The following is a 25,200-nucleotide window of genomic DNA, read 5'->3' as shown; positions in this document are numbered from 1 at the left end:
ATGAAGGAGGATCTACCTTCACTTACCTAATTTTGGCAAGTTTCCTTGCAGGTTTTTGCAGATGTTGTTTCTGTATTTGAATTTTCTTTCCTGACATCTCTACTAGGCTAAAATTTAATATACTTTTCAGGTCAGAAATTAGGTATCTGTTCCAAAGGATCCTATGCCTATTCCAGTCTCTTTGCCTCAGATATTTATCTGTATCTCCTAGTATGATATCATCGTATCTTCATTACCTAAACTAGTACCTTGTAAACTATAGACAACAATAATTTTGTACTATATGTGTTAATCAATGGTATACATCATTCTTGTAGACAGAATCTGAATTATAGATAAACCAAATAAATGACAAGCCAACTCACTGTTAATTAATGGGAAGGTGAAAATTTCCACTGAGGAGTTGATTCTGAGCCAGAAAATACTGTTTCTTCAAATTAAATGAAGTACCAAATTAGAGACCAATTTCAGTTAAGATTATAGGTATCCTCCCAAGGGCAGTTGACTGACCTGCTTCAGGACCTCTATAGCACAGAGGCCACTGGACCACATGGCCATCATATTGACTACAACCTCCTGTAGCACTCTAGCTATATCTCTGTCTGTTGGTATATTCATTTAAATACTTTTTAGCTAACATGCACCAGTTGGTGCTTACCTCACATTTGAAGCCACTGATGCACAGAGATTTGGGAAGCACAAACTAAGAAAATGTTCCCTTTCTCTGACTGGAACTCATGGGCAGATGGCAGATACATATAAGTTTCTAGTTTTCTTGGAATTCTGCAGAAAATATTACTTGGGCCGGGCACAGCTGGCTATATCACAGGACTGTGTTACAAGAAAGTGACCCACCATTCTGATGCTCTCATTCTATGTGAGATGGGTCTGACTGTGACCTCAGAATTGGGAGAAAACAGTCTGAGTTTGGATATACAGTTTGAAGTAGATTATCAACTAGTAATGGTGTGTTAGAACGCCAGCTGCCTGCCAAATGGAGCCTTTGGGTAAAATGAAGATTCTGCACAGCATCCCTTGTTGGGAGACAAGAAAAGCCCTAGTCCCAGCTGGCTCATTACCAGGCAATTTTAGGACAGTATCTGGACCATACATTGAACAAACCTGTTTGTCTTCCTACAAACATTGTTGCATATATAGAATACCAACAACAAACAAAAGAATCAAATAACCAGTTCTACTGTGCATGTGTATAAAAACACATGTTTATGTATAAAGATAGTTGTGAAGGAATGCTTAGCAAACTTCAGTCTTAAAGGCGGCAGAACAGAGGATATAAAAATGCTTTCTTAATACAACTATGCAAATACTAAACTTTCTAGGTATGTCCAAATGCATTTAGGAGTTAGGAGTTAGTTATGTATTCATATATAGTTGTGGTTCTCTATTGCTATTTTTTTTAAGATTTCATACCTTAGTTAATTTTCATTTTCTATTACATTAAAAAATAAGTAAACCATTGAAAGGAGAAAAATATATTACTGATATTAATCATATGTATTTAATTGAAGAAAATAGGGAAAACCACTATACCATCCAGGTATGACCTAAATCAAATCCCTTATGGATGATGCAGTAGAAGTGACAAAAAGATTCAAGGGATTGGATCTGATAGAGTGCGTGAAGAACTATGGATGGAGGTTCATGACACTGTACAGGAGGCAGTGATCAAGGCCATCTGCAAGAAAAAGAAATGCAAAAAGGCAAAATGATTGTCTGATGAGGACTTACAAATAGCTGAGAAAAGAAGAGAAGGTAAAGGTAAAGGAGAAAAGGAAAGATATACCCATCTGAATGCAGAGTTCCAGAGAATAACAAGGAGGCATAAGAAAGCCTTCCTCAGTGATCAATGCAAAGAACTAGAGGAAAACAACAGAATGGGAAAGACTAGAAATCTCTTCAAGGAAATTAGAGACACCAAGGGAACATTTCATGCAAAGATGAGCTCAATAAAGGACAGAAATGGTATGGACCTAACAGAAGCAGAAGATATTAAGAAGAGATGGCAAGAATACACAGAAGAAGTGTACAAAAAAAGATCTTCACGACCCAGATAATCACAATGGTGTGATCACTGACCTAGAACCAGACATCCTGGAATGTGAAGTCAAGTGGACCTTAGAAAGCATCACTACAAACAAAGCTAGTGGAGGTGATGGAATTCCAGTAGAGCTATTCCAAATCCTGAAAGATGATGCTGTGAAAGTGCTGCACTCAGTTCAGTTTAGTCACCCAGTGCTGTCCGACTCTTTGTGACACCATGGACTGCATGCTAAGCTTTCCTGTCCATCACCAACTACCGGAGTTTAATTCATGTCCATTGAATCGGTGATATGATCGAACCATCTCATCCTATGTCGTCCCCTTCTCTACCTGCCTTCAATCTTTCCCAGCATCAGGGTCTTTTCAAATGAGTCATTTCTTCTCATCAGGTGACCAAAGAACTGGAGTTTCAGCTTCAGCATCAGTCCTTCCAGTGAATATTCAGGACTTACTTCTTTTAGGATGGACTGGTTGGATCTCCTTGCTGTCCAAGGGACTCTCAAGAGTCTTCTCCAACACCACAGTTCAAAAGCATCAATACTTCTGCGCTCAGATTTTTTTATAGGCCAACTCTCACTTCCATACATGACTACTGGAAAAACCATAGGTTTGACTAGATAGACCTTAGTTGGCAAAGTAATTACTCTGCTTTTGAATATGCCATCTAGGTTGGCCATAACTTTTCTTCCAAGGAGCAGGTGTCTTTTAATTTCATGTCTGCAGTCACCATCTGTAGTGGTTTTGGAGCCCCCCAAAATAAAGGCTGACACTGTTCACTGTTTCCCCATCTATTTGCCATGAAGTGATGAGACCAGATACCATGATCCTAGTTTTCTGAATGTTGAGTATTTAACCCAACTTTTTCACTCTCCTCTTTCACTTTCATCAAAAGGCTCTTTAGTTCTTCTTCGCTTTCTGCCATAAGCATGGTGTGCTCAACATATCTGAAGTTATTGATATTTCTCCTGGCAATCATGATTCCAGGTTGTGCTTCAACCAGCCTGACATTTTGCATGATGTACTGTGTGTATAAATTAAGTAAGCAGGGTGACAAGATACAGCTTTGATGTACTCCTTTCCCAATTTGGAACCAGTCTGTTTTTCCATGTCCAGTTCTAACTGTTGCTTCTTGACCTGTACACAGATTTTTCAGGAGACAGGTCAGGTGGTCTGGTATTCCCATCTCTTTCAGAATTTTCCACAGTTTGTTGTGATCCACACAGTCAAAGGCTTTGGCATAGTCAATAAAGCAGAAGTAGATGTTTTTCTGAAACTCTCTTGCTTTCTTGATGATCCATCGGATGTTGCCAATTTGATCTCTGGTTCCTCTGCCTTTTCTAAACCAGCTTGAGCATCTGAAAGTTCACGGTTCATGTACTGTGAACCCTGGCTTGGAGAATTTTGATCATTACTTTACTAGCATGTGAGATGAGTGGAATTGTATGTAATTTGAGCATTCTTTGGCATCACCTTTCTTTGGGATTAGAATGAAAACTGATCTTTTCCAGACCTGTGGCCACTGTTGCATTTTCTAAACTTGCTGGCATATTGAGTGCAGCACTTTCACAGCATCATGTTTTAGAATTTGAAATAACTCAAATGGAATTCCATCACCTCCACCTGCTTTGTTCATAGTGATGCTTCCTAAGGCCCACTTGACTTCGCATTCCAGGATGTCTGGCTCTAGGTCAGTGATCCCACAATTGTGGTTATCTGGGTCATGAAGGTCTTTTTTGTATAGTTCTTCTGTATATTCTTGCCACCTCTTCTTAATATCTCCTGCTTCTGTTAGGTCTATACCATTTCTGTCCTCTATTGTTCCCATCTTTGCATGAAATGTTCCCTTGGTATCTCTAATTTTCTTGAAGATATCTCTAGTCTTTCCCATTCTATTGTTTTCCTTTCTTTCTTTGCATTGATCAGTGAGGAAGGCTTTCTTATCTCTCCTTGCTATTCTCTGGAACTCTGGATTCAAATGGGTATATCTTTCCTTTTCTCCTTTGCCTTTTGCTTCTCTTTTCATAACTATTTGTAAGGCCTTATCAGACAACCATTTTACCTTTTTGCATTTCCTTGATCTTTATCAAGTTCTTATGGCACTCTATCAGATCTAATCCCCTGAATCTTTTTGTCACTTCTACTGTATAATCATAAGGGATTTGATTTGGATCATACCTGAATGGTCTAGTGGTTTTCCCTACTTTCTTCAATTTAATTCTGAATTTGGCAATAAGCAGTTCATGATCTGAGCCACAGTCAGCTCCTTGTCTTGTTTTTGCTGACTTTATATTGCTTCTCCACCTTTGGCTGCAAAGAATATAATCAACCTACTCTTGGTATTGACCATCCGGTGATGTCTATGGGTAGTGTTTTCTCTTACGTTGTTGGAAGAGGTTGTTTGCTATGACCAGTTATTCTCTTGGCAAAACTCTGTTTGCCTTTGCCCTGATTCATTCTGTACTCCAAGGCCAAGTTTCCCTGTTACTCCAAGGATTTCTTGACTTCCTACTTTTGCACTCAATAACAAAAAAAAAAGTGAAGAACAACTAAAGATCCTCTTGATGAAAGTGAAAGAGGAGAGTGCAAAAGGTGGTATAAAACTCAACATTCAGAAAACTAAGATCATGGTATCCAGTCCCATCGCATCATGACAAATAGATGGGTAAACAACGGAAACAGTGAGAAATTTCATTTTTTTGGTCTCCAAAATGACTGCAAATGTTGACCTCAGCCATGAAATTAAAAGATGTTTACTCCTTGGAAGAAAAGCTACGACCAACCTAGACATCATATTAAAAAGCATAGACATTACTTTGCCAACAAAGGTCCATCTAGTCAAAGCTATGATTTTTCCAGTAGTCATGTATGAATGTGAGAGTTGGACTATAAAGAAAGCTGAGAGCTGACAAATTGATGCTTTTGAACTGTGGTGTTGGAGAAGACTTGTGATTCTCTTGGACAGCAAGGAGATGCAACCAGTCTATCCTAAAAGAAATCAGTCCTGAATATTCATTGGAAGGACTCATGCTGAAGCTGAAACTTCAATACTTTGGCCACCTAATGCAAAGAACTGACTCGTTGGAAAAGACCCTGATACTGGGACAGATTGAAGGCGGGCAGAGAAAGGGATAACAGAGAATGAAATGGTTGGATGGCATCACTGACGCGATGGATATGAGTTTGACTAGGCTCCAGGAATTGGTGATGGACAGGGAAGCCTGACGTGCTGCAGTCCATGGGGTCGCAAAGAGTTGGACATGACTGAGCGACTGAACTAAATTGAGAAAGATTTAATACCTGGGTATTGATATCCAGTGATTCATGTCCTGACTTGAAGGGCCTTTCTATTTTCAAATGCAATGAGAAAGTCTAGTCAGTTCAGTTTAGTAGTCCAATCAAATGAGTTATCCCCATTTGTTGAGCACCTAAGTATGTTTTAAGAAACAAAGATATGTAAAATACTGCCTCTACTCTTAAAACATTCCCAAGGAGCAAAGCATGCCATTTCAAAATTCTTTAGAGAACATTTTCCAAAATTTAATTGCATGAAAATCTGAAAGTATACCTCTCCTCACAGTCACATTTTATCTAACTTAAAAAAATGACAAATCAAGACACCTGAAATTCAAGAGAAATTGGTTTTGGAACTGACAGGGAAAGGTGGTAAGAGAATACTTATGACCCTTGATTCCTGATAGGTATCTACAAAAAAAAAAAAAGGAGTGGGCACTCTGATTATGAGTAAAGGTTTCCTTCAATTTCTACACTTAGATCAGCCTAGTTAAGTATCCTCTGGGATGATGACATGAGATACATAACAACAGTGAGGAAAACAGGAAGAATGAAAATAGAGCATTCAACTTTTAAAATTCAAGTTAAGGGTTTAAGAGATGCAAATAAATTATTTTTGGCCTTTTGTTTTATAGATCCTGAATTATTTCATAGTATAATATAAAGCACACTTGGTTTTTATCCCCTCCTTCTGGATTTGCTTGGCAATGCCATGTTTTCTTGAATGTTAAATACTGTGTGTTTTTGCAAGGCCAGCATTTTAATGACAGGCTTTCCATCTGACTGGCAAAGGGTTTGGTGTTACTAGTGTCCCTTGAAATGAACATACTGTTTTTTCTGTTGGTGACTCTTGAATTTAAAAATCTAATTTCCTTAAAATAAAGCTAAAATAGATAGGTTTTTGCTATATGTAAATATGTTTTGAAATAAAATGAGCAATTCTCATTTTTTTCTACTGATTTGTTGTAATGTATAAATAGGGAGCGGAGAAGGCAATGGCAACCCACTCCAGTCCTCTTGCCTGGAAGATCCCATGGGCGGAGGAGCCTGGTAGGCTGCAGTCCATGAGGTCGGGAAGAGTCGAACACGACTGAGCAACTTCCCTTTCCCTTTTCACTTTCATGCATTGGAGAAGGCCATGGCAACCCACTCCAGTGTTCTTGCCTGGAGAATCCCAGGGACAGGGGAGCCTGATGGGCTGCCGTCTATGGGGTCGCACAGAGTCGGACATGACTGAAGCGACTTAGCAGCGGCAGCAGCGGCATAAATAGGGAGATTATCTACCTTTGTGGTGAAAGATGCTCCTCCGATTAACATGGAAAATGATTTGTAGTCTGTGGGTAACACTGTACAACAGGAAAGTAATGGAGAGAGAGCTTATTGTAGGCATTGTCTTTATTGTCATTTAAGCTCTGAGTATAAAATACTTTTGAAAATTTTGGAGGTGGAAAACAATGGAGAAAGGATATTACAACTAAGGACTATTCATATCTGTGATATAGAAGATTTGTTGGAACATTATTTATGGAAGAATTTGAGAACCTTACTGGATCTTAGAAAATTATTTACCTTAAGAGTAATTGCCAAGCCTGAAGCTGAGACATATATGAAAATAATACACAAGAGAGAGGAATCGGGAATGTAGAAGCGTGTGAAAGATGAGTATAGAATAGGCCTGTTTTGGAAAACTGATGATGTGATCTATACTTAACATTTTATTCAGTGGGGAGGAAATGGGTTTCTCAGAGCTAATCTTTTCTACTGAATCCAAGAAATAGTTGGCTTATATATAGTTAGATACACAGGCACATGCAAGCAAAAATAAAAGCAAATTCTTTGCAACATCGAGACACATAAAATCAAACAATTTTCAGAAATTAAAATAAGATTTATAAATGTGTTAATCACATTTGCAGTTTTTCTGCACACTGGCAGTGTCTTATTATGTTGGGTTCGCCATGAATCTGATCATTGTTCCTTATAGTAAGGGCCTCAACCTGCAGTGACTTGAAGCAGGATTTTGTTTTCTGGTGAGATTGAGGTTGGGCCACAGTGGTAAGAGTTCTAGCCACTAAACCAGTGGCCAGTGACAAGGCCCTGGCCCTTTGACTTTGCAAAAATGAATTCCCATAAAGACAGAAAACAATGAAACAAGTGAAGTGTTTATTAGGAGGAAAAAGTACATGTGGATAGACTCAGAGAAGAGTCTTACCCCATGGTAATTTAAATCACTTAAATGGGGCATCCCTTCCAGATTTTCTGTGGCCAGTCATCTTGCTTTGTCAGGTTCAGAGTCCATTTCTTGGTATATCTCAGGGTCCTCCTGCGTGCACATATATCTTAGCCAAAATGCATTCCAGCGAAGAGGCTTATGAGTAGGTTGACATCACTCCTTCTTTGACCTCCAAGGAGCCTCTCTGCACATGTACGTATAGTTGGGAATGTTTCTTTGACCTCTGGAAGAACCACATGGTCTCTGTCTTTTATCTGGGCAGGGCTCAGCTCTTCCTTCTCTTCATTTTGGAATAACTTTACACAGGGCCCCAGTCCAGCTGTTCAGGCTGGGATCTGTCTATGTCCTGCCTCAGTGCAAGTAATGTAATATTAGTAACTAAAAAATTTTAGAGTTTAAATTTTTATGGTCACATAGAAATCTTGTGTAGTGAAATAGTTCATTTCTTTTCCCTGAAAGTGACTAACCAGCATTACAATGGTTTAGACTATATCAGGAGATACTAGACCTTAGCTTTATAAATATGTGTTAAAAATTTGTATTTTTATTCTCATTTTTAATATTTTTAACATATCCCATAAAACACTCTGGTGCCTTTTTACTGTAACACTAAAAATTGCTCAATTCAACAACACTTCATTACACTTAGTGTTTCCTGGTCTAGAAATTATATGCTAAGACTGTTTCTATATGCAAAGCCAGGTTATTCACAAAATCTTCATTATGCAAATAACAATTATACTATCAATTTATTTATTTATTTCATTGGGTTTCATGTAATAGAATTTCAAAGTTATCTCTAAAATGTCAAGTGTTTATAAGGGATACATATAAACAAAGAAGATTGTATTTCTCCTCAGTTAGATCTAATTTAGTAATACTAGGTCCCATGCTTTTAAAGAATATGCAATCTTTTTTTTTTTCTTTTTGAAGGATCTGTCTAAGGACTTGTTAATAGAAGTCTCAAAATGATATAAATCTTATGATCTGATTGCTTACAATGATTCAATACTCTGTTAAACAACTGTTCTTCATATTACTACTATTTTAATAGATGCAACTATTGGATAGCTATATTTTTAAAGTCCAAGGTTGAGAATTGGAAAAGGAGATTATGGGAATAGTCTTGTGAAGTGAATTATCTAACTTTATGAAAGTCCATTAAAATTACCTCCATTTTATCTCAGCTAAACAATTCTGATAGTATGACTTGCTAAATATTTAATGAGTAAGATAATTAAATATAGCTGAAAGACTTTACTGGGTTTCCAGAATATTGTCAATGCTCAGAATAATACAATTTGTAAGATATATATTTTTCTGAGAGAATTTGAATTATGTGAAATAATGCCCTTAGATTATTGTAACTGATATAGTTTTGAAATTAAAATTACTTTAGGAATTCAAACATTTTATAAATTTAAAATTCTTTAGTTTTGTTTGACAAAGTTGAGTCAAGGTAATGTATGTTGCTGCTAAGTCACTTCAGTCGTGTCTGACTCTGTGCGACCCCATAGATGGCAGCCCACCAGGCTCCCCTGTCCCCGGGATTCTCCAGGCAAGAGTACTGGAGTGGGTTACCATATTTATCTGGTATTTGATTAAAATCATTATTCCATAGTTATGTTCTTTAGATATTCAATATAGAGTATATTAATTATTGCCGCTCCTGCTCAGACTAGGATTAACATGATATTTTAAATATTTCAACATTTATCTCTTCATGTTTTATTTAAAGAAATGTTTAGTGTTGCTGTAGTTCAATTGCTAAGTTGTGTCTGACTCTTTGCGACCTCATTGACTGTAGCACACCAGGCTTACCTGTCCTTCACCATCTCCCAGAGTTTGCTCAAACTCATGTCCATTGAGTCGGTGATGCTATCTAACCATCTCATCCTCTGCTGCCCTCTTCTCCTTTTGCCTTCAATCTTTCCCAGCATCAGATTCTTTTCTAATAAGTCAGCTCTTTGTATCAAATGGCAAAGTATTATAGCTCCAGATTCAACATCAGGCCTTCCAATGAATATTCTGGGTTGATTTCCTTTAGGATTGACTGGTTTGATCTCCTTGCAGTTCAGGGGACTCTCAAGAGTCTTCTCCAGTACCACAATTCAAATGCATCAACTTTTCAGCACTCAGCCTTCTTTATGGTCCAACTCTCACATCAGTTCATGACTACTGGAAAAACCATAGCTTTGACTATATGGAACTTTGTTAGCAAAGTGATGTATTTGCTTTATAATATGCTGTCTAGGTTTGTCATAGCTTTCTTTCCAAGTAGAACTTCCCTGATAGCTCATTGGTAAAGAATCTGCCTGCAACACAGAAGACCCCGGTTTAATTCCTGGGTTAGGAAGATCCACTGGAGAAGGGTTAGTCTACCCACTCCAGTATTCTTGGGCCTTCCTTGTGGCTCAGCTGGTAAAGAATCTGCCTACCATGCGGGAGACCTGGTTTTGATCTCTTGGTTGGGAAGATCCCCTGGAGAAGGGAAAGATGACCCACTTCCAGTATTCTGGCCTGGAGAATTCCATGGCCTGTATAGTCCATTTGGGTCACAAAGAGTTGGACATGACTGAGTGATTTTCACTTTCTTTCCAAGTAGCAGACATTTTTTTAATTTCATGGTTGCAGTCACTGTCTGCAGCGATTTTGGAGCACAGGAAAATAAAATCTTCACTGCTCCCACTTTTTCCATATTTTATTTAAAGAAACTTTTAGTGTTATAGTGAATGTTATTTGATAGTCTGCATTTTCGTTATTGACTAGTAAATTATTTGACTATTTTTTAATTTAACTTTATTTTTTATTGAAGTATAGTCCATTTACAATGTTGTGTCAATCTTTGTGGTATGGCAAAGTGACTCCCTTATCTACATATAGATATAATTTCTTAATTTTCTTTTCCATTATTATTTGTCATATGATATTGAATATGGTTCCCTGTGCTATACAGCAGGACTTTGCTGTTTATCCATCCTATATACAATAATTGCATCTGCTAATCCCATACGTCCAGTCGTTCCCTCCTCTACTTCCCTCCCCTTGGCAGCCACAGGTCTGTTCTCTGTGTCTGGGAGTCTGTCTGTTTTGTAGATAGATTCACTTGTGCCATATTTTAACTTCCACATAGAAATGATACCCTACAGCATTTGTCTTTCTCTTTCTGACTTGTTTCACTTAGTGTGATAACCTCTAGTTACATCCATGTTGCTGCAAATGACATTTCATTCTTTTTTTATGGCTAAGAGGTTATTTTTAAATTGCAATCTTTTTTTGATTATTTTTATTTTTAACTTTGTAAGGAAGAGGCCATAAACATATAAGATATATACATAAAAGTACACATTTTTATTCTCCTTTTAATGTTTATCCCTGTAAACATTACCTTTTCAAAATATGCACTTATAATTTCAAAAGAAAATACATACAGAATGAAATATTATAATATCAAATCCTATAGATATTGAACAAGAATTGATAAAATTCAATATTGTTCTTCCACACTCCTTCCTTGTTTATATATTACTTTTTCTTCTAGATTATGATTAGTATATTCAATACAATCTATTAACCTGAAAAATGAGCTTTATATAATCTTCTTAACAAACTGTCTAAATATGGAACCCAACAGGTTCTACTTTGTTTTACAGAAAAAAAAGAGGGTTTTTTGTAACTTAATGTCTACTCTGGGCATCAATTTGGAGCTAACTGGCACTTGTTGATTGCTTAATTGATTAAATGATTGACTAATATCAGTTTGAAAACTTTCTTGCCATATCCAAATAGGAGACATCATATATATTTAATTTTTTTTTATATTAACTTGTGTAATGTTTTGTTTAACTTATAAATGTAGATCATTGAATTATATGTAAGGGAGCATCTGCATATCTTGGGAAATTTTATATCTACATATAATAGCAATTAAATAAAGTGAACAATAGACAGGGATTTATTTCAGTATATGGAAATAAGCAATAGTGACTGTAACAGATGGCTATTTTAATATTTTATATTTTAATATTTAATATTTTAAGTTGCTTAAGGAAGTGATATTAACTTCTTTCTAATTAATAAATCTGTCTTTTGTCTAGATCTCTTTAAACTATTATACACTAAACCTCTACACTATTTTACTATTATGATTTTTGACCATAGATTTTTATTTAGATACATAGATATATGAGTGATAAGCCTGTGCATTGTGAAAAATTTAGATACACTCTGAGGCCTATTTCATAGTAATTTCTACTTTGTTCATAATGTAAGTTGATATAATGAAAAGCATAGGTGATATGTAACTTAAATCTAAATTTCTCTTGAGGGTAAAAATTTAATTATACGATTAATTGGAAAATAAATGGCAATGTGTTATACCCAATGGCCTATAGCTTTTTTATAAATTGTGTTTGTAATCTGATATCATGATGATGGTATATTGAACTTCACTATGTCTTATTTGACAAAACACTGCAAACATATGCATCTAGTATTGCACTATTTTCTAAATATGATATTCCTCTTGAAAATAATGATGCATAAACAAGTATAGGATGACTTCACAGTGTAAGGGTGGGCATTTCCCATAGTAGATCAGCTTTAGACAACGGAGATAGATGAGCTGGCTTAATTCTCATTCTTAAGTTTGATTATTTCTGGGTATGATATGCAAAAAAGGTATGTGATCATCATTACAAGAATGTGAGCATGGCCGTGGGAAGACTTCTTTAGTTTCTTTTAATCTGATCTGCATTTAGACAAACAGCCTTTCTACAACAAACCTTTACCGGATTGTGGCAAAATTCTTTAGGGATAAGGACCTTTCCCATTAGCTCTGATTGGAACTCAATAAAAATATCCTTTCTTATATTAAGAAAGGATATTTTGTCCCTTTTAAATTTTAATTACTGTTCTTGTTTTTGGCTGCTTTGGTTAAATAATTCGTCATGTATTTGAAGACAGCTGTCAAGTTCCTCTCTTCAGTTGAAATGTGCTTGGTGTCTTTAACCATTGTTTATATCTTTTAGTTTTTCAGACTGCATGGCCATTTTGGTGCTTGCCTTCTACTGAAAATAATGTGATTTGTTGATTAGAGACTTATCTTTTCTTTTCTTTCTCTTTCTCCTTTTTTATGATCTGTGACAGAGAGTGCCAGTTGCCTATTAAAATTCATTTTTCTTCTTTGCTAACAGAAAGCCAGTTTTATTTATGACAAATTCAATAAAAATTCACATTTCCTAGCTCCCCAAGATGGCTATTCACTTATTTTCTGGTAAATCATATTTAAGTAGAAAATGTTAGATTTATTCTCCCTGAAAATACCTTTACAGGGGGAGGGATTGACTCACATTGATAGACCTTTTCCTTTTGTCCTTCTTTCTGACTGTAATTCAGTAAAAAAGAGATGTTTTATCTTTTCTAACTATATTAAGTTCTATACTTTTATTACTCTAGCTATCAACTTAGTGGAGGGAAGCAAAATTATGAGTTTAATCTAGGGTCATTTGGTATAAGATAACAAAAAACAGTGTTACTTTTAAACGTAGTTCATTATTTTCTCAAAGTGAGTAGATTTTATGTGATGCTTCTTTTTTGTATAATTTTATTTATTTATTTATTTTTGACTGTTCTGGGTCTTCATTGCTGTGCAGGCTTTTCACTGGTTGTGGAGGATGGAGGCTACTCTCTGGTTGCGGGGCACGGGTTTCGCTGGTGACTTCTGGGGTTGCTGAGCATGGGCTCTAGGGCAAGCGGGCTTCAGTAGTTGCGGCTTCAGAGCTCTAGAGCACAGGCTCAATACAGCACCGTCGCAGTGCACAGGCCTAGTAGCCCCACGGCATGTGGGATCTTCCTGGATCAGCGATCAAACCCACGTCTTCTGCACTGGCAAGCAGATTCTACCACTGAGACACCAGGGAAGCCTTATCTCAGCAGGAGACTACAAACATACAGAAGAGTAGAGACTAGAAATTCTTGCAAATGTGAGAGTCATTGTTAACCGTATTTGATTTTATTAACTATCATTAACCATTGTGTGTGTGATAAGTCACTTCAGTCATGTCCGACTCTTTGCGACCCTGTGAACCATAGACCACCAGGCTCTTCTGTCCATGGGATTCTCCATGCAAGAAATACTGGAGTGGATTGCCATGCTCTCCTTCAGGGGATCTTCAATCTCAAGGATTGAACCCTTTTCTCTGGTATCTCCTACATTGGCAGATGGGTTCTTTACCACTAGCGCCATGTGGGAAGCCCTATTATTAAGAATTGATGCTTTTAAACTGTGGTGTTGGAGAAGACTCTTGAGAGTCCCTTGGACGGCAAGGAGATACAACCAGCCCATGTTAAAGGAGACCAGTCCTGTGTGTTCATTAGACTGATGCTGAGGCTGAAACTCCAATACTTTGGCCACCTCATGCGAAGAGTTGACTCATTGGAAAAGACCCTGATGCTGGGAAAAGATCCCTCCTCCTGATGGTGGCAGGAGGAGAAGGGGACGACAGAGGATGAGATGACTGGATGGCATCACCGACTCGATGCACATCAGTTTGGGTGAACTCTGGGAGTTGGTGATGGACAGGGAGGCCTGGCATGCTGCGATTCATGGGGTCACAAAGAGTCGGATACGACTGAACTGAACTGAACTGAATCATTTTAAAGAGGAAGCAGAATAAAGAGAAGTCACTTTATGAGTTTGGGTCTACCTAATCCCCAACACATGGATTTTTCTGTCCTTCCAGACAAATCTCTTCTTCATCAAGGCTGATTTCACTTGGTTCTTGAAATCATTAAATTTGTTATCACTTCTTGTTACCTTAAGACCAAGCTGGGAATGAGTGATGTCATTGCAACAGAGGAGTTTTTTGAGGCAAATGATGCTTCAAGTGGTAGAAAGACTGGGGGAGATATTGTTAAAATGCAGGCCTTCCACTCCTCATTATAAACTGACTGTTGTCTTTATCAACATGCTTTTTACTTAATCAACATGCTTTTTATTTAATCAACAAGTGTTAATTGGACACATTCCATGTATCAAACATTTCAATCTTTGACACCTAGAATTATTCATTTTTTGTTTGTTTTATACTTTTCATGCTTAGTGAAAACAGATAGGGAAAAATGGATTCTTGTAGAACTAGGAATATAGATGATCACTTGTGATATTTATAGATAGAATCACAGTTCAGGTGTCTGAAGTTCAGTAATAGCATTGAAGGCTTTACTTCTGACCTACCATATAGCTCAGTGTTACGTGACATCTTATCAGTGTGACTTCATACATGCTATATTACTGACTTGTAGCCTGAATTTTATTTATTTTGCAGTTAAGATTTTGAAGCACCATACTCTTTCTGCTGACAATTTGGGCCTAGTAGTCATTGTTAATTTCACTAGCATGGAATTAGTTTGAACTGAACATTTAAAAAGTACACCATGAAAGTATTTAATTCATTTTCCAGTTATCAAGTATGATAGTATTTTCCCTTGTTGCCATCGGATTGCAAAGATGATTATTCTTTTCTGCAATCTTTTAGTAGACTGTTTCAAATATGTTTTCATTTAAAAAGAGATGGTAATACACAGTAATTTCCTCATAAAATATGTGAATATAATCTTTTTTTCTGATAGTATGATTGGAATTAGATCCATTTTGGAAGGTGCTTTACATTTATTATTATCTTATATTACTAGCAATAAAAGTCATGATTAGGAAACTGAAACAGAAACTATGTCTCTAATAAATATCCGACCTTTGGAGTACTATAATCCTGTCTAATTTATGCATAAATGGGAAGACTGATTATAATGCAAGACAGTATTACTCTGAACCTCTATAGGTCATTGTAGAAAACTCTAAATTCCTTTTACATATTAAAAATAGATGAGTCAGTTTTTTTTTTTAATACCCACTACATTTTTGTGCAAGAAGAAAGGTGAACACACTCCAGTTTGCTGTCTAACTTTAAACTTTAGAGGAAATATCACATCCAGTGGCTTCCCTGGTGACTCAAATGGTGAAGAATCCACCTGCAATGTGGGAGACCTGGGTTAAATGCCTGACTTGGGAAGATCCCCTGGAGGAGGGCATGGCAACCCAATCCAGTATTCTTGCCTGGAGAATCCCCATGAACAGAGGAGCCTGGCAGGCTCCCTGGGGTCGCAAAGAGTTGGACACGACTGAATGACTAAGCACACGTCACATTCATTATGTGAGAATGTTGCTACATGGAAGACTAGGTGGGCAGCAAAACATGGTGACATGCCTAGTTTTTAAAGAGAAATAAGAAAATATTTCTCTTAGAAAATGACACAGTGAGAACTCTTGCAGACATCTCTTCCAGTGTTAGGTAAGAATGCTTATCTTTAAGTCATGCAGTTATTAGCCATTTGATATCCTTTCATACTTTTCTGGCTTTCATAAATTCACACAACCACATGTTCATTCACATCTGTAATGGGGAAAATGACACCTAATTAAGAAATGTTAAAGTAAGTTTTAGTGATCTTTATATTTTTAACCTCATTGCATGGCAGTTTTCAAAGAGGCTTAGAATAATAAGTAAATTAGTTAGATTTTATTGCCATGCAAAATTTTGAATTAATTTTTTTGCAATTATATATGTTTTACCATGTTTTCACCTTTATACCACATCCATTTACATGAGATAAATGACTTTTTAAAAAGGTCCATTCACTTTTTACTTTATTTGCTGTCATTTTATAAATATTTATTTCATGTCTAACTACTGTATTGTACTTTTCTGGATCTAGAAATTTTACCTGTCTTTAAGAAGGTAGCCTTTGGTCACTTGGATACAGACCCAGTGGATATGAACTCCAAACTGATAACCATTCTCAATACTTTATAGAGTTTAGTCAGCTGAAGGAGTTTGTTTCACATTGGGGCTGTCAGAATGAATGTCAAGAAGCAAGTTCTAAGGAAATTCTCCAGGAAGCTATTTTCTGTTGTTTCTGGGAATGTCAGCTCTTTCCCTGAAGAGATTTTAATATATATTTATACATTATTGATGCTGAAACAAAACATAAATGTAGGCACAGTCCATGGTGATGGTGATGCTCTTCACCCTAATTTATTTTAGTTAATTTCATTTTATAAAAAAATAAAGGAGAGGGAAAGTCATCAGAGAAGGAGTTCTATGAAAAGAAGTTAGAGACTTTGCCATTTCCCTTGCAGGGATCCTGATTCATTCTGGGTGACATATATAACTGAACATATCATCTTCTAATTGCAAAACAGAAGAAGCCCTGACAGACCATCTGTGGGAAACAAAGGGATCTTCCGCCTCAGTGGATACGGAAGGACTACTATAAGTCTCCATCTGAGCACAGAGAATGAGAAATGTTGGACCTGGCATCCTTTTATTTTTCCTGCCACATCTCCATGTATATTTCTTTCTTGTAAACATATCATCTTTTGTGTATTTTCCAGTATAACTTTCATTCCATACATGTCTTCTTGACACTGATATACTCAGTACTCTTTGTGACAGGAAAGAGATAACTTAAGCTAGTTCTTAACTGCAACTGGTTCAGTCTTATGGTAGGCTCATATATGGATACACCAGTTACATTATAAAGGGATGAGGGATACTGAAACTTCCAGAGGTAAAAAATTCCTTGAAAAGTTGTAGATATTTCCTATGAAATTACTCAGATATGTTAAGATATTGCACAAGAGCTGTGTTCCAAGGAAGTCTCAGATGCATCATGTAGAATTGGGCTTTTCTTATGTTTGTATGTATATGATAAATATATTCCCTTGGACTGTGAAGAGTCTAACATATTCTTCTTAGGATCTGGAAAACTTTGTTTAAGAAAAGCAGGTATAGTGTTCTATTTATTTAAAGCTGCTGTAAACACTTGTATGCAGGTTTTTGTGTGCACATAAATTTTCAATTTCTTTGGGTAAATACCAAGAAATGTAACTGCTAGATCATGTAGTAAGAGGGAAAAGACCGTGATGCTGAGAAAAGATTGAAAGCAAAAGGAGAAGGGGGAGACAGAGGATGAAATGGTTAGATAGCATCACTGACTCAATGGACATGAATTTGAACAAACTCTGGGAGATAGTGGAAGACAGAGGAGCCTGGCTTGCTACAGTCCATGGGGTTTTGCGGAGTTGGACATGACTTAGTGACTGAACAACAAAAAGTAAGAGTATGTGTAATTTTGTAAGAAATTGCCAGGCTGCCTTCTAAAGTAGAAGTACCATTTTGCATTCCCACTAATAGGGGACCTTATTTTACAAATATGTTTTCAAGTACAAGGAAATGGGAAATTAGTGCTTTCCCTAAAAAATAGAAAACATATACTGTATTTCACTGATTCTAGGGTGCTATTTAATTAATAGTTCATCAGAGTAAAAATATATATAATACTATAATTAATATAGATAGCTGTTTAAATAGAAAAAATATGCATCTTAAAAATAGGAAACCATACTATGTAAGGAAAAGGACTTTTTGGAGTTGAAAGCAATCAAAAGTTAATTTAATTTGCAAAGTAAGTTGAAACTTTAGATGACAATTCTATTTTTATGAGTTTGTAAGGAGTAGTACTATTTAGACCATTTTATTTTAATTTGTTTCATTTAGCATATGTACCTATTTGCAAAATATTTTAGTTTTTCTTATGTTATTTTCAATTGCTTTTTAAACTAGTACTTTGCATTGATAGCATGCTTTCTATGTGGTAGTGTCTGAATTGAATTATTGAGTATGTTATTTGGGTTTTTATGATGTCAACCCAGTGTTTGGCACATAGATATGCCAAAAGTATTTATGAAAGTACACTGCTTCTGTAGCACCGGATATACTGTTTAAAATATGGAATGTTAATTTTGAAAGCCTAATACAATATGTCTTTTACTGATGTTAAAAAAATAGAAAGTGGCCATTTTCCAGTATCTACTGGAATATTTCAGATTATGCCTTATGTAACCTAGACTATATGACACTGAAGATGGAATAAACTCTGGGTTCTCATTCTTCTCGAATTTTTTTAGAGTCAATTTATATCCTTTGATTTTAGGTTATCATTGTGGGAAATATTGAAAAAAATTTTTTTTCAGAAAAATCACAAAAACTAAATGAGAAAAATCCCAAAGCTCTCTGGTGTCTTTATGAGAATTCAGGAGAAAAATATTAGTGGAACCTAAGTGATACCTTTCATCACTGTGTTATCAGAGGAGTCAGATAATCTTGTGACCTTGTTAAAGATCAAGAAAATAATCTATAGGTTATATTGATATCTGAGATATTCTTTTTTTAAACAAACAGTTAAAACTGATTTGCAGTTTTATGAAACACATTGCAGTGTTTCATAAACCACTAACGTATCAATTTGAAACATATTGTAGAAACATTATAAATGATTGTTGGATCACTAATCCTGCTCACAAATGTCTAACTAACCTATGTGCCACTGTTATGGACTGTTGAAACTAACACCATTTATATCACTAATTCTATGGTAAAGTCATTTCCAAAATCAAACGCAAAGTGTCTATTAGAGGAGAAATAGGATTTCCCATATCCTTTTTTTGTTTTGACTATTATGGCTAGGAGGGAATTCCATTTTGGTTAGAATGGGAAGAAAGGCAGAGAAATTGACTTAGTCATAAGGTCAGAATAATGAGGGAAAACTTATCTCTTGCCCAGCAAAGGAAAATTTAAATCTTTTCCTGTAATGTGCATCTAGGTATTTTAAAAATGCATTCATAATGCTATTTGTACTTGCTGATGCCTCAGCAAGTAAAGGATCTGCCTGCCATACAGGAGACACAGGAGACTCTGGTTTGATCCCTGGGTTGGGAATATCCTCTGAGGGAGGAAAATGGCAACCCACTCCAATATTCTTGCCTGATGAATCCCACGGACAATGGAGCCTGGCAAGCTAAGAGTTGGACATGACTGGACAACGACTGGACAACCACTCACGCCATTTAAATAGCATTCCTTGTTCTGCTGCAAAATTGCTTTTAATAACAAACATGATCGGATAAGAACTGGAAATACTTAAATCAAGGAAAATAATTATTGATGGAAGGCAATTAAAGGGGGAATAGGTAGAGTAGTTTTAATTATCTAGGAACTTAAAATTTTATTTTGTTGATTTATTTTGATTGGAAAATAATTACTTTACAATATTGTGATGGTTTTTGCCATATATCAGTATAGATCAGCCACAGTATACATGTGTCCTCCCGTCCTGAACCCCCCTCTCACACCCCCAACCCTGTCTCTCTAGGTTGTCCCAGAGCACCAGCTTCTGGGTTCCCTGCTTCATGCATCAAACTTGGACTTATAATTTTAAATTTGTCTACCAAATGACCAGGCTAAGTAATTTACAAAAGGAAAGACTATTGAATTAATATCTAATGAACCACTACTATTAATGTGTATCAAAATAAAGGGATATAAGAAAAGGTAATACTTAGGAAAACAAAGAATGTGAATATATTCAGTTACATATAAAAATATACACTTACCTACACATTTAACATGTAAATTTTTTTCTTTGCTTTCCCTCCCTTTCCCAGAAGCTGTCGGTTAATTAAGGATGACATCAAAGGACCTGAAAGGAGGGCTTTCCTGGATCTTACATTTAAAATCTATTGAGCCCGTGGCCAAATCTAAGATGCCTAGCATCTTAGGTCTAGAAGGACCCATTGGAGGACATCTGTATCACCATCTAGCTTATCTGTCTCTGATAGCCTTTTCTCTCCCCTTGTCCTAGAACACTTTGTCTTACCATTTCCTGTAGTTCAGTGGTGTATTCACTGAGTTCTCCTTGGTCTTAAGATTCAATAGACATGCCTCCAAATTTTACTATAGAAAAGTGGGACCTTAAACATGAAGGGTGATACTTTCTCCTTTTTCTTTTAACAAGTCAGCTCTATTTTTGTCTGTTCTGTATATTGGACTCTGTGTGAGATTTACTTAGAAAAACAGGTTCAACTAAAACTTGTTAGGAAGATTCGTGCAAACATTGATATAAAGGATATTGTGCAGAATCAGCATTTTTCGATTCTACTGATGATGGTATTTGGTGAGAACCCAAGTGCAACCTTAGGGGATAAGTTGTCAAGAAGATTAGGTTCCACTGGAGAATGTTTTTTTCAGTATTCATAAATATGTGGTCTATTTCACAGTGAACCAATCCTATTATAAATCAAAAGCAGATAATCTTACCAGTTGCTATGGTGCTACAGGGTGATAAGCAAATGAATTTGAACTGGATGACATGAGAAAAGAGTACACTTTTCAAAGAAAATTTTTCTCTCATTGCAATCAGAAAATCTGGTTTTGATTTATAAAAGCTTTAGTCAGAATGTTTTCCTATATTGTGATCTTGAGAGCACTTTGATGGCTCCTAGGTAGCAGTGGGCAAATGAAACTCATAAAATCTACTAAGTGTAGATTGACTTTCATTTTTTCCTACATTACCACAGAACTCCAGGGATCCAAATATACTAAGAGGAGGGATGTCCAGGAAATCGTAAGGTAGTTGTTCATGGAACTTACATGTGTCAAATCATTTCTGTGATTTAGATCCACAATAACATGGTATCACTTACATCTTACTTTTTTGAATGTTAATTTCACCAATCCCTTGCCAACCATAAGCATTAACTTTGGTAAGTTTTTAGGTAAAAATGCATAGGGTTGCATTAATTTAAATTTTAGTTATTAGTCATGTTAAAATTTTACATTGATGATTAAGTTAATAAAAGTATATGTTCATAAAGATTGTTAAACAAATGAATAAACAGGCTTACTTAATTTTTAATGCAGTAAGTTTTAGAAAAACGTTTCAGATAAGGAATTCTCCTTTGTGGTTGGCTTTCCATAGGCTGTTTGAAAAAATTTGATTCTCTATCCTTCAGAATGCTGGAAGAATTTTCAAGTAGCTATGCTCCAGTATTTTCAACAGTTTGCTTAATTTTTGGCTAGTGTTAAAAAGGTTATTTTTTGCTTTATCTTGAGTCATCAAACAATTGATTAAAATATTATCAATAGACCTACCATATCAAATTCCTAGGGGGGAAAAAAATCAAAGCCTGAAAATCTCGCTCATTAAGCAATAAATATCATTTGAGTTTCCCTGACATTTTCTTATAGAAATTAGATTTCTTTATGTCCTTGATGTGCTGCTTCTAGCAATTACACTTTCATGGTTTCCTTGCTTCAGTCTATAGTGACTAATGCTTGTTTGCCACATCAAATGTAAATCAGGATGCAGAACTGAGTTCAGAATCTTGGTACAACTTAAAGTTAATTTTCTCCAGGAAGTATGGGGGATAAATTAATCTGGTTTCAAATTTGGGCAAGCTGAACATTTCTTTTGGAAATAATTTGAGGTCAGTAATTTGGGAGATTATATTTGATAACTCTTACTGAATAGGAAAAGGTCATCGATGAAGAAGAAAAAACCTTTTAAAATGGTTTTAAAAAGAAAGTTATAGTATATAGAAAAAGAATCAAATTAGAAAAACGAGTGATGTTGATATTCATAATAATCCTGTGCTCAGGTAAAGTTTCCATGTGTTTAGATTCTGGTTATTTTTTTTTCACTAGCTGAAATTTATTTATATTTTCTTTGCAGTGTTTGTCAGCATTTCTTAATGATCTACAATGATTATCTACAATCGCTTAAAAATTAGAAATTTGTTTTCAAGGAGGCTTAAAAATGATTTTAACCAAAAGAGTTGCATAATACTTATTTCCCATAGTTTCTATGTAAACCCAAAGCTGAAATCAGTTGAAGTGCTTTAGAATTAAAATTTATAATTAAAAAATTATTTGTGAATAACTGGTATTTCTGAGATAAAATTTAATGCTGTAGTAATCTATGTATCCAATCTATGTAATGATTAGGAAAATGTAGACCCTTCTACGCTGAACTATTAATTAAGACTAAATCCTATTTCTTCAATTTTTTTCCCCCAACTTACCTACATCTGATAATGGATCACTAAAAAATATATATACATTACTATTCATTCTCATATATTCTAACTACCACTCATATATAACATTCTTTCTCCCTCCAGGAGCAGAGTTATCTTTCTTAAAACATAGATCGAGTCATGCCACTTTCCTACTTAAACTACTCCAATAGTTCCCTATCATAGTAGCATAAATTCTAAGCTTCTTAAATTTCCCTAAGTAGCTCTACAGGAATCTACCTCTGGTCTTTCTCTCTGATTTCCCATCCCCTCTTTCCTTTATCCACATGTCCAGCCGCATTGGACTTTTTAACTGTTGGGAGACCATTACATTATTATAAGTGAGAAACAAGGATGGTAGTATTGGAGATGTTGAGAAGTAGTCAACTATGAATGCATTTTGAAGGTAACCCCAAGAGCAATTCCTGACGAGTATGTTATGAAAGAAAGATGATTCAAGTGTGACTCCAAGGTTTTGGGCCTAACCAACTGAAAGGATAGAGTTGCCATCAATTAAAATGGGACAGACTAAGCTTTGGGGTGTATTTGGAAGAAAAAATTAGGAATTCAGTTTTGAAGGTGTTGAATTTGAGATGCCTGAGAATTGAATATATGAACCGTGAGTTAAGAGGAGAGGTCTGTGCTAAATTAAAATTCTTTGAATTATTGGAATGTACTTGGTAGTTAAAATTATGAGACTTCTTATGTATACAAAGGGACGGAGTGTAGACAAAAATGAGAAGGGGGTGAAAACTGAACTAGCGAGCCCTAGACTATTAATAGGGCTTCCCAGGGGGTGCTGGTGGTATAGAACACACCCGCCAGTGCAGGAGACATAAGAGATGCAGATTCAATCCCTGGGTCAGGAAGATCCCCAGGAAAGGACATGGCAACCTACCCCAGTATCCTTGGCTGGAGAAACCCTTGGACAGAGGAGCTTAGAAGGCTATAATCCAAAGGCTTGCAAAGAGTCAGACACGATTGAAGTGACTAAGCACAATTGCACTCATCTCACACGCTAGTAAAGTAATGCTCAAAATTCTCCAAGCCAGGCTTCAGAAATACGTGAACTGTGAACTTCCAGATGTTCAAGCTGGTTTTAGAAAAGGCAGAGGAACCAGAGATGAAATTGCCAACATCCACTGGATCATGGAAAAAGCAAGAGAGTTCCAGAAAACATCTATTTCTGCTTTATTGACTATGCCAAAGCCTTTGACTATGTGGATCACAATAAAGTGTGGAAAATTCTGAAACAGATGGGAATACCAGACCACCTGACCTGCCTCTTGAGAAACCTGTATGCAGGTCAGGAAGCAAGAGTTAGAACTGGACATGGAACAACAGACTGGTTCCAAATAGGAAAAGAAGTACGTCAAGGCTGTATATTGTCACCCTGCTTATTTAACTTCTATGCAGCGTACATCATGAGAAATGCTGGACTGGAGGAAGCACAAGCTGGAATCAAGATTGCCAGGAGAAATATCAATAACCTCAGATATGCAGATGACACCACCCTTATGGCAGAAAGTGAAGAGGAACTAAAAAGCCTCTTGATGAAAGTGAAAGAGGAGAATGAAAAAGTTGGCTTAAAGCTCAACATTCAGAAAACAAAGATCATGGCATCCGGTCCCATCACTTCATGGGAAATAGATGGGAAAACAGTGGAAACAGTGTCGCACTTTTTTGGGGGTGCTCCAAAATCACTGCATATGGTGATTGCAGCCATGAAATTAAAAGATGCTTACTCCTTGGAAGGAAAGTTATGACCCAGCTAGATAGCATATTCAAAAGCAGAGACATTACTTTGCCAACAAAGGTCCGTCTAGTCAAGGCTGTGGTTTTTCCAGTGGTCATGTATGGATGTACGAGTTGGACTGTGAAGAAAGCTGAGCACCGAAGAATTGATGCTTTTGAACTGTGGTGTTGGAGAAGACTCTTGAGAGTCCCTTGGAGTGCAAGGAGATCCAACCAGTCCATCCTAAAGGAGATCAGTCCTGGGTGTTCATTGGAAGGACTGATGCTGAACCTGAAACTCTAGTACTTTGGCCACCTCATGTGGAGTTGACTCATTGGAAAAGACCCTGATGCTGGGAGGGATTGGGGCAGGAGGAAAAGGGGACGACAGAGGATGAGATGGCTGGATGGCAATACCAACTTGATGCACATGAGTTTGAGTGAACTCCGGGAGTTGGTGATGGACAGGGAGGCCTGGCGTGCTGCTATTCATGGGGTCTCAAAGAGTCGGACATGACTGAGCGACTGAACTGAATGGAACTGAACTGAGATAGAGAGAGTAGTTACTCCTCTCTACAATAAAGATTTTGAAATTGATTTGTCTCTTGATATACACCTGAAGTTTAGTTTAGTTAGAAATATATTTTACTTTTTCCTTGGTTTCCATAGATTTTTTTTTGTTTGTGCAGTTGTTTTAAAGAAAAAGAATCATTATGAACCTGTTACATTTCTTAGGTTCTCTGTGAATTGGGTATTCATGTAGTTAAAAATATAAAATCCTATACTTTAGTATGCTGTGATAAAATGATATTCACCTCATTTAAGATATGTGGCTTGTTCATTCTTTTAGTTGAATCTATCATGACTGACTTTCAGGTTTGTTAAAAAAAAAAACAACTGAAGGCAT

General features: G+C 36.3%; 1 protein-coding gene and 1 long non-coding RNA gene across 2 annotated transcripts in view; both read left to right on the top strand.

The window, feature by feature from the left end:
- KCTD8 (potassium channel tetramerization domain containing 8) overlaps positions 1-25,200 on the top strand; it is a 262,947-nt gene that overhangs the window by 151,435 nt on the left and 86,312 nt on the right.
- LOC132345512 (uncharacterized) overlaps positions 1-25,200 on the top strand; it is a 174,869-nt gene extending 149,669 nt beyond the window's left edge. The window contains exon 2 of the long non-coding RNA XR_009494888.1: positions 1-25,200. This exon is cut by the window's left edge and continues 38,140 nt beyond it. This is a non-coding gene — a long non-coding RNA (uncharacterized lncRNA).

The sequence above is a fragment of the Bos taurus genome, chromosome 6 (assembly GCF_002263795.3).
Source record: "Bos taurus isolate L1 Dominette 01449 registration number 42190680 breed Hereford chromosome 6, ARS-UCD2.0, whole genome shotgun sequence".
NCBI classification, from domain to species: Eukaryota; Metazoa; Chordata; class Mammalia; order Artiodactyla; family Bovidae; genus Bos; species Bos taurus.
This window is presented reverse-complemented; position numbering and strand designations above follow the sequence as displayed.